The following is a 12,497-nucleotide window of genomic DNA, read 5'->3' as shown; positions in this document are numbered from 1 at the left end:
TTGTAGTCACACGTGTGAATTTTTTTGTAATCGACTTGTACAAAAAACATTATGTTCAATTGTATGAATAAATTCTTTGACTCCTTGACTTCATCCTACATTGTTAAGTCACGTTGCAGCTAGTTTTAGCTAATACAAGTATAATTATAAATATGAGTATATGTAAACAAACAAAGAAGTTGCTCTCATGAAACCCGTAGAAATGCTTTGGTCACTAAAGAGAAAAATATATATCGAACTGTATTGGAAGACTCGAGATCCTAGACTGCAAAAATCTTCGAGCGGCTGTTGAAGCCGAGGATCGTCGAAGCGATCGAGGACGACGGTGGCCTTTCTGACCGTCAACATGAGTTTTGGGCCGTTCTATAATGGGGGTGGTGACACAGGTTTGAGACGCCTTCGGGGTGATTCAACGTGAAAACCACGCACGTGCCGGTCGCGCTGGCCACGATGGATGTGCGAAACGCATTGAACTCAGCCAGATGGGCTGATATGCTGACCGCCCTGCTGGACAATTCCACATTCTTGCATACCTCCTGAGAATCCTTAACAGCTATTTCAGGGATTAGCTGTCGGACTATTGACTGCAGACCGGCACTGGAGTGAGATAACGGCAGGAACTGCGAAGGTCTCGATCCTGAAACCGGACCTGTGTAACATTGCCTATGATGGGATTCTTCGAATATAAATATCTGAGGGGATCGCGGTCATCACTGCGATGGCCATAGACGAGGCAATTTGCATTTTGAAGTTTAATAAACGATTTTTATAACTAATTCGAAAAAGTGTTCTCCTGTCTATCTTCACCAATTACCATTATTAAATAAATTTAAAACTGGAAACAGAAGTGCAGATAAACAGATCGAACATTTACGTAAAGAGATATTTGGGGGTTTTGCGGATCTCTCTATAGTACCTTTAAGCACTTTTAAATCGCAAGGGGTCATTGTACAATGTTGGTGGCAAATAAGAAAAACTATTCCTACCTATTTATTTCCAGCTCATCCTAGGTAAATGAAGTTAGTTGTTCTGTCGTATCTCCTGAAGAGCATCAATCTATCAGACAGATACTGTAGCTCTTCATGGATACATACGGTTAACCATCCCGCACACGGCTTCCATTAGTACCAAATTGACAGCATATCGATAGACTAAAGCATGTTATTGCCTTCCTATATTGTTAACGTACAGTAATGTTTCGATTTTTTATATGAGTTCAAGATCCCCCTTCGAGATACTGTTGCCATATGCAGGAAAGCAGTAATAAAAAACAGGATACATCAAAGACTACACAAGTTGCAATTATGCTTCCTGTAGTAAAATACTTTTACTTAAAACTACCTGTACAAACCACTAAGTTTTACCAGAGATATCTGGCAAACGTACGTGACATGGTTAGTAAATGTGTATCTAGTATTACCCCAAGGGTTTAGACAACACTGCTCACTTTCAACACTGTGTTTTCAAGCATAATATTCGCCTTCTCCTCTTGCAACCTTTGCATTACAGAAGTTGATACCATATAGATCACATAAGCTTGTTGGGTTTAAATTGATACCATGTTTTACAAGAAAGGATCAAACTGTAAGTCTGGTTTTACTGATCACTCACTAGTACTCTCAAGATCACAGTTGAGTTTTCACATAGTCGGGCACAATTCCCTCGCTCATAGGTTAGGTGAAGCTGTCAGTCGTCGGCATATGCATGTCCACTGCCATGTTTAACGCAAGATACAAATCATAGTGTATAATGTGAACAAAATTGGACCTAACCAGCTGCCTTGAGGGACTCTTCTAACTTATAATAACTGTGATCGCAGAGTCGCATGTGAGGTCATGGTTAAGTATTCTATAATATCAACTTGAACTTATTCAGTAGTATTGCGCGGGTGACCTGACCTTTCAAACCAAATATAATTGTAAATTTATCAACTAAGCGCTTTCTGTACGTCCTACCTATTGACCTATCCGGAAATTTGTCATTAATATAGACAGAGCTTTCATGCGTATTTGTCCATGTAGACCCTAATTTCCCTAAAGGAACTGTATCCAGTACATTTATATAGTAAGTCTTTTATTTTTCAGATATAATTAATACCTTCTTATGTTAAAATAATTTGTAATGTAAGATACATATGTATTTTTATTTTTATTATTGGGAAATACATATTAATTCATTTTTCTATCTTCGCCGTAACACAAAATCATTTCAACTTTCTGTTCATTAGAACGAAATATTTTCAATTAACAGTAAAATTGCAAATTGTTTTAGGTATAAAACCAAATGGTGAAGACTAACCAACTGAGGAACAATAACTGATAACTGATAAGAACATAACTGTCCCTCTGGTATACCCAGGGTATTGATTTGGGTTTGAAGTGATACATAAAAATTGGATTGTTATTGATCTGGCGTATGATTCTTTAAGAGGTTTTAATTCTAGATTTTCTCAAACTCTAAAGATGATATTTAATGAGAAGCTTATCTCAGCAAATTGAAAATGTAAAAGATTAAGTTTTTCAAAATAATAACTATTGCTATACCTATACTATCATTGTTGTCAAAGATTTTAGAACACTCGATTAAGCCTCTTTTTCTTTACCACAACCCTTAAAATAAGGAAACAGATTTTTTTACATCCCTTCTGGCAGCAACTAAAATCTCTCCAGACATTATAGGCCGCCTTTTTAATAGGATAATTGGAAAAGATTTTAAGTACGCCATTGGTTTTGTCTTTTAAGTACTTTTAAAATTAGGGGTTGCAAGAGAGGAGTTACGTGTTGAAAGTTACTTCCTGCAACCTCTACTTCGCGGTGGGGGCTGATTAAACTCTAAACTACTTCAAGAAGTGGGGGACGTGTGACGTGGTGACACTGCGGTTGGATGTTGCACCCAAACGTCTGTTGAAAGTCTAGACAATTTTTTGGTAAATGAATATGCTAAAGATATTGAAGGAAAAGAAATCTGTAACAAAATCCGAGCACCCAACTCTCAAAACCAAAAGATGTCTTAAATTACACATTTAGCAATAATCTTACAGACTGTGTCCCGAATTTGTTCCTCGCTTTATCTTATGAATCATATTGACGATACCTGTGTATGTTGCCAGTGGTGAACACGGTATTCGTAATTAAAGTTGATTGAAACTTAAATTCATTCGAAGATGATCCTGAAAAATATCCACTCTATTATCAGAATAAGACTCGGCCCAAACCATAGATTTAAGTGAACAGTGTTATCTTTTACAAAATAAAAGTGCGAAAAATGAAAGGATAAACAAATCCTATGTAAACTATTGGGAATAAAGTTCTTTCTACTGAATTGAAAAATAGTTGTATTTTCATGTTTTCTTTAATAAGTTCCCATTTTAAATTAAGTACAAAAACATGAAATATCCTGCTGTATCAGTAGCTTCGTTATATTTTAAAATATGCCGTGGAAAAATGTAAGTTTTCGTTGTGGCGTTTCTGTGTGGAGCGGTTGGCATCGGCTATTTTGTAATAGTCTTAGTGATTAGTAGTATTATTAAAAAGTAATAAGTAAAATATGTAAAAGAAATAAACATGATCAAATATTCTTTTTGTCGGAGACTACAGGGCTTTGTGATTCTGCCTATACAACCTAATGCTAGGTAAAATGCTAGTTTAACATTCTACTCTATTCAAGTAGGCCCCTAATCTAAGTTCAGCTTATTATGAATTTGAAACATTTAAGAGAGCACGGTAGTTAGCTGCCTTTGCGCATCTGTGAGTTCGCTTTTGACGTGTGACTAAAGTTTAAAACTGCGTCATAAATAAATTATCATCAAAATTCATGAATGGTTCACTACAGAAACTTAGATTCTAGTATCTCGATGCTAATAAATTGTTAAGAACATGATTATCTATGAATAATAATTGTTTATAATATATATTCAGTATAGATTTTTCCTTAAGAAACTCCAAAAAAAGTTTTCTTATTTCAAATGTGCGCAAAGTCAAACAAATGTATAGAATAAAAGCCATGAGTCAGATTGTGGTTGGAGTCAGCACAGTTCGCAGTATTCTCCTGGTGACTAACTGATAACAAATAGGGTGTGGCACACGGATTCCAGACTCCAGACTAAACATTTCTTGTTTTAACGTTACAAACATGTCCCCTCACTGCAGTGGCGAATCCAGAATTGATTTTTCTTTTGTGGGTCTCAAATTTATATAATATCTTATAAAAAGGAAGGAAGAGGATATTTTGATCTCTTCTTATCTGAGTATTAAGTGTTTAGAAAATGTGGTACAACACTTCATAGGCGTATCCAGACGGATGTTGTAACCCCCCCCTCATGAAAACAAATATTTAAAATATATATATATATACAGAGGGAGAGAGAGGGAGAGGAAGAGGGAGAGGGGGGAAAGGGAGGGATGGTGGGTGGGTTTAGGGAGGGAGGGAGGGAGGGAGGGAGGGAGGGAGGGAGGGAGGGAGAGAGAGGGAGAGAGAGAGGGGAGAGAGAGAGAGAGAGAGAGAGAGAGAGAGAGAGAGAGAGAGAGGAGAGAGAGAGAGAGAGAGAGAGAGAGAGAGAGAGAGAGAGAGAGAGAGAGAGAGAGAGAGAGAGAGAGAGAGAGAGAGAGAGAGAGAGAGAGAGAGAGAGAGAGAGAGAGAGAGAGAGAGAGAGAGAGAGAGAGAGAGAGAGAGAGAGAGAGAGAGAGAGAGAGAGAGAGAGAGAGAGAGAGAGAGAGGAGAGAGAGAGAGAGAGAGAGAGAGAGAGAGAGAGAGAGAGAGAGAGAGAGAGAGAGAGAGAGAGAGAGAGAGAGAGAGAGAGAGAGAGAGAGAGAGAGAGAGAGAGAGAGAGAGAGAGAGAGAGGAGAGAGAGAAGAGAGAGAGAGAGAGAGAGAGAGAGAGAGAGAGAGAGAGAGAGAGAGAGAGAGAGAGAGATTAGGTGACATCACTGTGTATGGGCCACAACTGTCGTTTTAATTTTAATCTGCAGATTATAACAAACTAACTAATTTCTCAAACTACATTTCTCAAACTGTGGTCATAATAACCTTACATATTGCAGGATTTATGTTTCTTTTTTAACATCTAAATAAGGATGGATATAATCTACAAAAATAATAACTTTAATTAATTAAGGTTGCTAATAAATCCTTAACATTTGTATCAAAACGTTCAATGGATTTAGAGCTAACTCTACTTTCACGGTTCAACGATGTACAATCAAACTGGCCGTAGGAGTAATTTAAGAAAGATTGTTGAATACTGGACTGAAACTGTCCATTCAGAAGCAGAAATTAGTCTTTTAATTCGAAATTATTTTGTACTTTGTTATAATAAAAACATTTTTGTAAGTTGATTACAATTCCTCAGTAAACAAAGTAATTCTTTTTAGAGGTCATAAACATTTTTATTTTCGTATGTTTTAATCAAAAGAAACCTAAGTTATATCCTGCAATAGGTATGGATATTATATAACAGTTCAACAATGCAGCGTCCACCGATTAGAGCAGCTAAATTAAAACAGCCGATTGTTGAGGCCCACAAACAGTGCTCTCATGTAATCACAGAGGATATTGTTTAGTACTTGATTTTTTAACGCATTACCTTCCTTATTTATCAACCTATTTCCTTAAACTTAGTATCGATGGATTTGTTATTAAATTGTCTACCTGAAATGTAACAATTAAGACTTATAATGGCATTTTTCAAATATGTACGCTTAAAGTTTTTAGGAAGCCGTAATTTTAAAAGTAAAGTTTCTAAAAAGTTTAATTTTTGTTCTGTAAGTAGGCCTTTACATTTGAAATATACCAAATTTCGATGTATTACAACAAGCCTTTCCTAAATTAAAAATTGTTAAGTGAAAAAAAAAAACAAAATGATGGTTATTTGGTTTATTGAGTTTTAGACATTTGAATATGATATTTTAGTTTGTATTTAACCAGGAATAATACCTGAAATATTGGTATAAAGTTCCGAGACACCCTCACAACATATTTCGCAACAAAACTAAGGAAATGTCGTGGTTTTTTTAAATAGTATTTCACTTGGTTTATCTAACACAGTAAATATTACATTTTTTGGTATTCATCAATTACATGAATAAAATATTGGTGAATAATTAATAATAATACCAAAATTATTATTGGCAAGTCAATCTAAGATAACGTTTTAATAGTTTTGAAACTGCTTACAGACTGTAAAAAGCCATTTCGACCAAAAAACTTAATTTTGTCATACATAATTTTGAAATAAAGAAGAGAATTTAATTTAATAAAGTTTAACTCAAATGTCTCTATTGTTAGCTGATTTAAGTATCTAGTATTGTAGCTATGATCCGGAATTTTAAACAAATTGTGGTTATGAAAGAATATCTTTACAATGATAAACTAATAAATAAGGGAGTGTTAAAACACTATCTGACAGAAGGAATTCTCTGCACCTCTCTCGCCGTTTGAAACCACAAGGCCACGCCCAACAATAATTCTATTAAATTCTGAAGATAACAAATCCCCAGAAAATTAAGCCATATTGTTATTTTATGATTTATATCATAGATATACTACTTAACGTTTAAGACATAGGCCTAGATGTTTTTGACTGGATAAAGTTGACATTTATTAGCCCACTCTAATCCATATTTTATGTTATTATTTTAATTGTTTGAACTAAAAATGCATGAAATTTATAGTATGATTTGATATTAATATTATTAATATAAGTAACCTGGCAGAAGATTTCATTACCCTGCTCCCCAGGCCCTCTTCCTAAATACGAGTACATCACTGATTCTGTTACACATGACAACCATGAGCCTGCCATGAACTGATCCCATTTGTCTCAGAGGGATTTTCTTGATATCACAATTATGTATTCATAACATATGGAAATGTATCATTCTTTAATGAGATCTGATTTTATTAAAGTATTTAAATCAAAACATACACAGTAAATGATTTCATGTTGTTTCAATATTTCAACATATGAAAATATTAAACACAATAATATCTTAATTAAAACATGATTTGTTAAAAATACAATGTTAGTTACAGATTAAACATTTTATTTGCTAAGTTGAGAGTTTATATTGCATCATGTTAATAAATGACAATATTTGCAAGTTAAACTGTGTCTTTATATATTGCCCGGCTTACTAGCAAAGAAATATTTCTGATAATTTTGTTATAAATTGGAAACAAATTCCATAGAAATCCCGATATTAATGTGGTATGTTGATGATGAAACACTATGGAATGTCACAATCCTGAGTATTTGAAACAGCCATGTTGACTCCAGTAGTACAAAATAAATAATTTTGCCACACCCAACCATAAGTACACTGGGTTCCTGACAATTGAAAAACATACGATGGTAATTATTAGAGTTTAAATGAAGTAAAATTGTATGTAAAAAACAAATTAATAATGATACAACAATATCCTAGATAACAGAAGTAGCTATTTTGGACTCAGTAGTACCTTGTTCACTTCCTGTAGGCTGAGGACTTCCTCATCCTTCAGTGTGCTGTGTGAAATTGACAGAATAGGACCATTAGTTTGTGTCTCCAACTTATCAACAGGTAAAATACTCGTATATCCAAAAATACTAAACCTTTTTTATTTTGTTTGTCTTTTGGTAAAATGGAGATGTCTTTAAACTGTTAAATATCAATAAAATAAACGTATTTAATAAATATTAAATTTTTAAAGTTTAGGAGTACTATACAGTATCAAACCTATTAGGGAGAAAGAGTTATATATTTGTGAAAACTGCTGAATTGCATTAATTTTCTCTTAAGAAGATCAGAACTTAAACAGTATAAAACACAAAAATTTAGATTTGTTTCTGAAAAATAAAAAAATATTGTATTGTGCAATACAGCATTATACTTCTTCAAAGAAATATACTTATATTACATCTATTCTTTAAATTCTAGATAAACCATATTTACTGTATATTACATGTTTCTCAAGATTGAGTGTCATTTTCTGAATATTTGACAAAATGATTTCTTTTTACTCATGACTCACCCATTACACAACACCAATCACCCATATTAAACATTCTAACTAAAAAGTAGTGTAGGTACAGTTTGAATGTTTTTCAGTCCCCAATAGTTCAGTCATACAACATTGTAGTTCTACACATAAATATAACTATAATAGTGGGAAGAGTTGATTCAATGTGAATGTTGAGCTTATCTGGATTCCACATCTAAAAAATAAAATATTCACCAAACTATTTCTGGAGAGACAACCTTCATTCCTTGGAAAAATATAAAGTGAATTCTTATTGAAATGTTTTTTCTAAATAGTTCTCGTGTTGAAAAATATTCATAGAACTCACTTGCTACCATTATATTTCCAACCACCCAAATAATGGGTATCTATGAGGTTAAAAGTCAATGTGGCAAATCACGAATTTGACATTATTAAGGTATTCTACTCATCCTTCTGAAAATAAATATATATGGTTTTAGGGGGTGCAAATAACAAATAACATGGTTTTTGGGGGTATATTCATAACTAGTTAAGTTTTTAATATTTTAATGTTCTGTTTGTGTGCTGTGTGTATCGATATCTGTGTACTTCAATGTTATCTGTGACCGGGACTGATAGAATATGTTATCTGAGCGCTCCTGGGCTGTGGTACAATGCTTCACAAGATATCGTGTACTGTAGTTTGGATCAAGTGAGTGCTTGTTAATCATGGATCAACCACCCACTAGTTGGACGAATCGTAGTGAATTATGTGTATCGGAGTGTTTTGTCGAGCATGTTAGTAGTTTAAGTTTTGACCAAAAAGAGATTATTTCCTTTTAATGGTAAGTGTTCTCTATTACTATCCATTTATATGTTAATATTGGGTTTTTACATGATTTATTAAGTTTTTTATACTTTACATACATTTCTTTGCATTACTTTTCAATTTATATTTCTGATCAGCCCCTCTAAAATTTGATAATTTACTGATTGGTACTATCTCGAGGGATGTTTTTCTTTCGTAGACATCAGCACGGGGCAGCACCGTATTATTTTTCATTTATGTTTCCAAAGATGGCGGCGCATCCGATGACGTCTTCACCAGGTTAAATCACTGTCACAAAAGGTCACATGATGTCCGACGTGTATGTACAACATGGAAATATTGCTATATGTTCTATAACTTCATTATTTCTCATTTCCACCCTGTGAAACCGTATATTGTTTTGTTCTGTAGGACGATTCCAATAAGTTAATAATGCAAAACTCATATATGCCACTCTGGCCGTTACTTTCACAATTACCAAATAATGTTATGTTTTCCAGAATTTCTAAACTTCTCAAGATGGATCGTGGAAAAAAACCAGACGACAAGAAACAAGTGCCTGAAAAGAAGGATGAGAAAGTTGTTGAAAAAAAAGAAGATAAAAAGAAAGAACAAGGTGGTTCATCAGCTGGGTAAGTAAAACAAATCGCTTACAAAAGAGCATATTTTCTATCCAGTGCTTGATTTGAGGCCCCCTCCCTCTTGTGCTAACTGAATTGAAAACCATGATTAAGTATATTATTTACTCGTGATGGCGAATTATTAGCTTAACTTAAAAAAAAACTTGTAGGACAACCACTTCCTTGGTTGTTCCATGACCCTTCAATTTTAACGATTACTGACTTTCATATGGAAAAAAATCTTTCAATAATCTTAAGATTTGAAAATTGAATTAAAACATTGAACAAAAAATCAGGTGCTGAGTAAGATTTTAGTCCACTTCCTTCAATTTCCAGTTGTATGCTCTTACAAGCCATGAGATCATTACATTTTTACAGTCAAATTTTTTGTTAAGAATTTTAAAGCCAAATTACAATTCGACTTGAAGAGAGTGGTGGAAGAATAACTTAATCGCTGCGCAGTAGACAATGATATTTAAATTCCATGTATATATTACACCTTGTGCAGCCCCTCCTAGCCCGTAGTCAAAATATGCTGTTAAGCACTAATCTTGAGAATGACTGAACCAATTCGGCTAACTCTTTTTGTAAAATATTCATTGAAAATTAAGGAAGGATTATAGTTAAATATTAGAAAATTTACCTGGAATATTTTGAAATTCAGAAAAAACTTTAGGATTTATGTTTTATAAATTCAAATGTAACTGACGGTACACAGTTGATGAACTCGCCAACAGGCGAAGCTGCAATGTATTGATTTCCCCCTTCAACCAATTGTCATAAAATTTGGTACGTACATGTAGTTTTCCATGGAGAAAATAAATATTAGAACTAATGATTTAAAATTTTATGAAATATGTACTTTGTTTAATATGTAAGTTTATTTCATAAACTAAGCTTTAGTCTGGTGATTAATATGAACTAGAGGGGAAAGGAGGTAATATCTTCGTCCTATATAATTGTTTAACCCTTTGAGTGCCGTGGCGTTTTGCTAAATAGTATGCATAAAATGCCGAGCCAAAATGCCTGATTTTGCAAGGGTCTGGTTAAAAATTAATAAAAAAATTATTTATTGGTATAATGTCCTGGTTTTTTGTTTGTTTTGTAGATAAATATGTATTCCTTATAAATATAATACATTCATTAGTAATTTAACGTTTTTATATACCAATAAAATAAAACATTAACAAAAACTTTATGAGCAAAAACATTTTGTTTTTTATTTTGACACAACGTAGTGTTATTGAAATATTTTATTTTTCATTTTCAGTTATGCTATCTTATACTCCATTTAATTCTTTACAAAAAGACATATAAAAACTTTTTTATGCTTATAAATAAAGTTTGAAAATAAATATAAATATATGAACCGCTACGAAACTAGAAAGTTTCTAATATAACCTGACACTCTGTGTATTGTCTACACTGCGAATGCTTGAATGTAATGCCTGCAATACTAGGTCTTCATTGTCAGCCATGTTTTTACGACTCATTGTTTATAAATATCACTGAACAAACACAAAAAACTTAAAAACTATACAAATGTATTTAGTAAAGTATTAGCTGCTTATGATCACTGTAACTCACGGTCAAGTCATTGTTCTACTTACACACATACTAGAACAACATACACAAACAAAATAATATGAAGAACACTACAAACCCATTTAAACTTAAAAACTTTCAATAATTTGTTAAATAAACACCAGCGCAAACAAAACATGTGATGGCTTGTCCGTGTCGCTGTCGATTCTAAACTTGAATAGGACGCACTCTCTTTACAACCGCCGTAAAAATCAGAATCTACCTAAAATGCAACAAAACCTTCATCAAAAGTTACGTTGAAGCCTTTTGAATGCGTATGTATAGTCATTGAGCTAATTTAGATAAATACTATATAAAATATAAGTGTTACTGCAGAAGTTGCAAATAGCGATTCTGGCATTTCTTGCATATAATTCAGGATCACAAATAGCGATGCTCCGGCACTCAAAGGGTTAATATTGATGTTACGATTCACGGGAAGAATTTATTTGACATCTAGTGTTTTGATGTTGCCTAAAGTTTACAGTAATTGTTATTTTAATGTTATGACAGATTTAAGATATATTTATAGTTGTAAAACTGTATCTGACAATTTACCTGTTCTTTTACATATGATGATATAATTTATAAATGTTATGTGCAAATATATTCTGTCTATGTCTATTATGTTAAATTTATTGTGCAATAAAGATTTGAATTTGTTGGTTTTCAAACTTGAAACTATAAATCCATGTAAAATTTAAACTTCATACATTTTTACTATTTTACTTCATTATTTATCATTCTATTGAACTTGTTATACAAATATGTTTATATGATTTTTAAGAACTGCCACAATTGCTAAGCAGTAGTTTGAAAACCGTAAGTAATTAAATAATGTACCAATATACGAGGGGGTATCCAAAAAAAACCGGAATTATTTTATAAAAATTATATATTATCAAATTTTTTACAATACGACCTTATCTCCTTCAAAATAATCTCCATTACAACTAATACACTTGTCCCAACGGTATTTCCATTGATCAAAACATTTTTTGTAGTCATCTTTAGAAATGGCTGCAAGCTCGAGCTTCGTTTTTTTCTCAACCTCTTCAACGCTGTCAAATCGTTGACCTTTCAAGCCTCTTTTCATGTGTGGAAATAAAAAAAAGTCGCATGGAGCGAGGTCAGGCGAGTAAGGTGCGTGGGGCAGCGGAACCATGCCGTTTTTGGCTAAAAACTGCCTAACTGAGATGGCTGTGTGTGCCGGTGCGTTGTCGTGGTGGAAGAACCAGTCTCCAGTCTGCCACAAATCGGGTCTTTTCTGGCGAACTTTTCGCTGAACCGAGCTCCAAGTTAACCCACTACTCTCTGATAGTTCCTCAATTGTCTGTCGACAGTCGGTGAGCACAAGTTCACGAATTTTCTCAACATTTTCATCTGTTCGAGAGGTTGATGGACGTCCAGAACGAGGTTTGTCTTCAATCGACATGTCGTCATTTTTAAATCGGGCGAACCACTCGTAGACCTGCGTTTTCCCCATAGCATCATCTTTGTAAGCTGTAT

This window comes from Homalodisca vitripennis, chromosome X, assembly GCF_021130785.1.
Source record: "Homalodisca vitripennis isolate AUS2020 chromosome X, UT_GWSS_2.1, whole genome shotgun sequence".
NCBI classification, from domain to species: Eukaryota; Metazoa; Arthropoda; class Insecta; order Hemiptera; family Cicadellidae; genus Homalodisca; species Homalodisca vitripennis.
This window is presented reverse-complemented; position numbering follows the sequence as displayed.